The sequence below is a fragment of the Penaeus chinensis genome, chromosome 2 (genome assembly GCF_019202785.1).
Source record: "Penaeus chinensis breed Huanghai No. 1 chromosome 2, ASM1920278v2, whole genome shotgun sequence".
Classification (NCBI taxonomy): Eukaryota; Metazoa; Arthropoda; class Malacostraca; order Decapoda; family Penaeidae; genus Penaeus; species Penaeus chinensis.
The window spans coordinates 28,464,655-28,469,654 of record NC_061820.1 but is presented as its reverse complement, the minus strand read 5'-3'; the positions used below and the strand labels follow the sequence as shown (position 1 = coordinate 28,469,654).

The 5,000-nt window shown below is 41.7% G+C and overlaps 1 non-coding gene across 1 annotated transcript; it reads left to right on the top strand.

The window, feature by feature from the left end:
• The first annotated feature begins 712 nt into the window (after positions 1 to 712).
• On the top strand, positions 713 to 784 carry Trnap-ugg. Its single transcript has one exon. It is a non-coding gene; the product is annotated as a tRNA-Pro (tRNA).
• Positions 785 to 5,000: the final 4,216 nt, after the last annotated feature.

The following is a 5,000-nucleotide window of genomic DNA, read 5'->3' as shown; positions in this document are numbered from 1 at the left end:
TGTGTATATTCATATATGCATATATATGCATGTCTATATATTTAATGTGTCTTTAGATATATGTGTATATACACAAAAATATACATGGTTGCGCGTCTTATGTGCATTTCTACATATACAAAACAGACATACACAGATAAACAGGTAGTGACGGTGTATACAAATAAATATTCAAAATATTTCAGAAGATTTAAGGATAGTATTTTATTCAAGAGAAAAATTTCACCCATCACTCAACTGCTAGTATATATATTGTGCATATGAAATCTCAGCGAATCCTTCCGCATACCTTATGCATAATGTCAAGCATACTCTTATCTCAATATGCTCCAAATATGATACATTTCTAATTCACCTTTCAGAACATCTAAAGATTATGGTCTTTTGCAATGTTAATATTGTGAAATAAAACATTTTTCATTTGAGCCTCTGGGAATTATGAATTTATCTCATGGACCTCCAATACTACCCCAGGGGACCCCAAGAGTGAGGATATTCCAGGTTTGGAACTACTACACATCGAGTACGGATGTGAGACTTACGGAAGAGGTCGACTTTGCTGTGAAAAAGTTCCACCGTGCTCGCAGTCAAGATATTAAAATTATTCACCAAAGGGAATGGAAATTTCTCAGAAGGATTGGGCAAGCCATGGATACCGGTAAGCGTGCGGCGAGTGAACTCAATAATTTCCCTTTCTGTATAATTGCATGACGGCCTGATGGTCTCGGGGTATGATTCTCGCTTTGGGTGCGAGAGGTCCCGGGTTCAAATCCCGGTCAGGCCCACTTTTTGGACTAAAACGGGATATAAGAGAGGTCGCTTTGCAAGATCCTTGTGGCAGAAAGCGAAGGGTGGATGTGGCTATGCGTGCCCGTTGACGATAGCTGTTATTACGATGATAATGATCTACTGTTCTACATATACGAACACACACACATATGTTTTTGTATGTATATATGTATGTATGTGTATATATAAATATAGGCACGCAAATGTTTATACATATATATATATATATAAATATATACACACATATGTGCGTGTATATACATATAAATATATATATATATACATATGTGCGTATATATATAAATATATATATATATATATATATATATATATATATATATATATATATCATACACACATACGTGTGTATATACACAGGTATACGTACACACATGCACATACATATATACACACAATCACATATAATTGTCCGTGTGTTGTGCGTATGTGGTGTGTGTGTGAGGTAAGTGTCCTTTTGGTTCGCCTCCACCCGTTCGGATGGCAGCTTCGACTCCAACAAAGCTTCATGTCAACCATCGTCGGTGGTTGCCATTCTATGGTTTGCCACTCCACTCCGAGCTCTACACCTGAACGCATTCCTTTATTTGAGCCGAGTGTATAACAGATAGCTGCAGCTGTAGCCCGCTCCACCAGTGACTACCTTGGTTTTATCTAGGCTATCCTACCTCAGCTGCATGAGAGTTTTGGCCGGGAGACTTCACTCCTTCGTCCACCAACACTTCACTGACGGCGCTCCTGACGAATGCCTACCGTTTACGTTTTCTGTGTATTTGTTTGTGATATGTATATTCTGATTAAGAGTCGATTTAGTCCGATCGTGCCTCCTTTTTACCGTTTAACGACGTGCATTGTCGCGAGTGTTCACTTGTTAGGTAATTCTATTTTCCTCGCTGTATGTAGGGAGATCAGTCAGTTACGACTGTGGTGTACCCCTGTGGTAGTTTAGAGATAACTACGTTTATATCTTTACCGTGATGGCTTGTACTTTGTAAACTTGTGGGTAAGCCTACCATTGCTGTTAACAATGTTTCCGCGCTAAGTTAAACTAGTCGTTGTAGTGCGATAGCCTGTGCGGCGTTTTCTTTAAGCTCTTTCGCTTGCATAAAATCAGTTTGGAACAGAATTTAAATTCTAAGTTTGTGCTTATATGATGATTTATTTTCGTAATTCTGATAGCGTGATAACACGTTCATCTCTTGTCTATCGAATTCATATTCGTTTAAGTGATTTTCCTTATATTTTTATATATGTCACTGAACTTAATAGTAGTTATTTAAGTGTGCTAAGGAAGCCGGTCTTTCTGGCGCGGACATAAATGCTTTGGTCTTGAAAGAGGAAGTAAGATACAAAGAGCAAAACGAAAGGGAAGAAAAGCATAGAACGAGAGGAGAGCTAAAATGAGCGAGATCTGAAGCGTGAAGAGTTAACAGTTCAGGCATGGGAAAGACAGCACGAATATGAAGCGAACGAGGCTGATAAGCAGCGCGCTCACGAGTTGGCCCTTGCTCGCATAAGACCCGATAACCCTTCACTAAATGGCAGTCGTGATCATTACCCTAAATTATGAATGCCTAACTTCACCGATGGCAATGACGATATTGATGATTTCCTACCTAGAAGTTAGCAGGTTTGCAAGGATGGGATTCTAATGATTACCTTGTTAATCTCGGTTCACTCTTCGGGAGCTAAGGCCTTGTAAATGTAAGTAAGTTTGCCAGACGATGTTTTGAAGGATTACAGTCAGTTAAAAGACGCATTGTTGAAGGCGTATAACATTGACGCAGACTCCTATCGTAAAAAGTTTAAAGAAAGTAAAGCTGGTGAAAACGAGACTAACGTTCAGTTGACTACGAGAGTGACCCAGTATTAAGATTACTGGTTAATCATGAGTTATGCTGAAAGGGAGTATAACTCGTTGTTTGACTTTTTGATACGCGACCAGCTGTTGAGTAATTGCCCTCTTGGCCTACGCATCTTTCTCAAAGAACGAACGTTCGTTAGTACAGTGGAAATGGCCCAAAAAGCGGATAGGTTTCGTTGCGCCCATAGAGATGTGAGAATTCGTAAAACGCTTGTTAAAGGCAATGCTGCTTTCAAGAAAGACCCGAGTATTTCCCTTAAGGATGTGATTTGTCACCACTGTTCTAAAGCGGGTCACAGACGTCCTTCTTGTCCCGAACTTAAATTCTCCAAATCTAAGAATTCTCAGAGAGTAAATGCTGCATTTAAGTCTGACGTAAATTACGATCACGGTATTACGTGTGAAGGATCATTGTATGGCAAGCCGGTAATTGTATTTTTTGATTCAGGCTGCTCGTCAATTATAGTGAAGGAATCGCCTCGGTCAAGCGAGGAAAGGTGGTTGCGCTGTGTGGCTACCTGGGGGAGCGGCGCGAATTCCCCACAGCACGTTATCTGATTAGGAGTAAATTCCTGAATGGGTGATTTAACGCCATGGTTGCCCCGGTCAAGTTCACGGATGTCTTCATCGGTATGGTGCCGGGTGTCAAGGGGTCGAGTGCGAAAGCAGCCGAAACTCAGAGGAGCGGAGTTGATGCTGTTGCGACGCGGGACGCCAAAGTGAAGGAAAATGTCAGTCCTGATAAATTAATTGTTCCTAACTTCAATTTGAGAACGTCTCGAAGCAAGATTTCATGGATGCTCAGTCCTCCTGCTCTTCTCTAGAAAACATTCGTTCTAAAGAAATAAGGAAAGCCACTATCACTGTAACAAGTCGCTCGGTAAAGTTCGAACGTGTGAATGGGTTGATTTACCGAATTTACGTAAAGAGTAAACACAAACACCAAGTCGGTGAAAAACAATTGGTTGTGCCCCGTAGATTTGTTCCCATAGTTTTGTCTAGGGCTCACGATTACCCACTGGCAGGTCATTTCTCTCATCGAAAGACTGCAGAAAAAATCTTCCATAAATTCTATTGACTAGAAACAGGCGCAGATATCAAACGCTACTGTCGCTCTTGCCATGCTTGCCAGAAAGCCGTCCTTAAGGGCGAGATCCGAAAGGCGCCTATTGTTCAGATGCCAGTCATAAGCGAGCCGTTTTCCCGAGTGGCGATTGATATCGGCGGGCTTATCTCCCCGCCCTCTAGCCGAGGCAACAAGTATATGTTGACCTTAAGTGACATGGCCATCAGATTTCCCGAGGCAGTTCCTCTGAGAAATATAAATTCTATAACTGTCGCTGAAGCGTTGTTAACTAGTTTCGCTCGTGTGGGAATACCGAAGGAGATTCTTTCTGATCGTGGTACCGTCTGCCTTCTATCAAAGCATTCTACACAAGTCCGTATCAAGCGTGTTGCAATGGCACCGTCGAACGGTTTCACGCAGTACTAAAAGCGAAGTTGAAAAAGCTCTGCAGCGAGCGACCTCATGACTGGTGTCGTTACCTACCATCCTTCTAGTTTGCGTATCGCGAGATTCCCCACGATACGCTTAAATTTAGTCCGTTGGAGTTGCTGTACGGCCGTAAGGTACGTGGCCCATTATCAGTTTTGCATAATTTGTGTAGTAAAGATGACATTGATGGGGAGGCTAAGAGTACCTATCAATATGTATTAGATCTGCGATCTAGATTAGAACAATCGGCTCAATTAGCATCGGCTCATGCAGACGTGAGTAGTAAATGGTACAAGACTTACTTCGACAGGAAAGCTAGAGCTCGAGCAAAGAAGGGAGTGAAGTACTTGTGTTGTTACCAACCTCGCATAATAAACTAACTATTCAGTGGAAGGGTCCCTATTCTGTTGTACGGAAGCATGAGAATAGAGTAGATTATGAAATAAAAATAAAAGGGAAAATAAAGCTTTATCATGTGAACATGCTGAAGAAATATGAAAGACGTGAAAATAATACTTTTCACCCTCAGGTGTGCCAAGCTTGCATGGTAGTTTCTGATCCCGAATCTAAGGCTGCTAATGACTTATGTGTGCTTTTGTGTGGATTTCCGAGCTCTCAGTGACGTAAGCCTCTTTGACACAGAGCCTATGCCGACCATGGAAGAAGCGTTGGGTGATATCGTGGGAGATTCTTTATAGAAATTGGTATTTGTAAGGGATACTGGCAAATTCCTTTGAGCGATAAGGCGAAGCGGGGCTTTAGCAACACCGACGTATGGGCTTATGCAATTTGCAAAATTACCTTTCGGTTTACGTACGGCGTGCGCAACTTTCA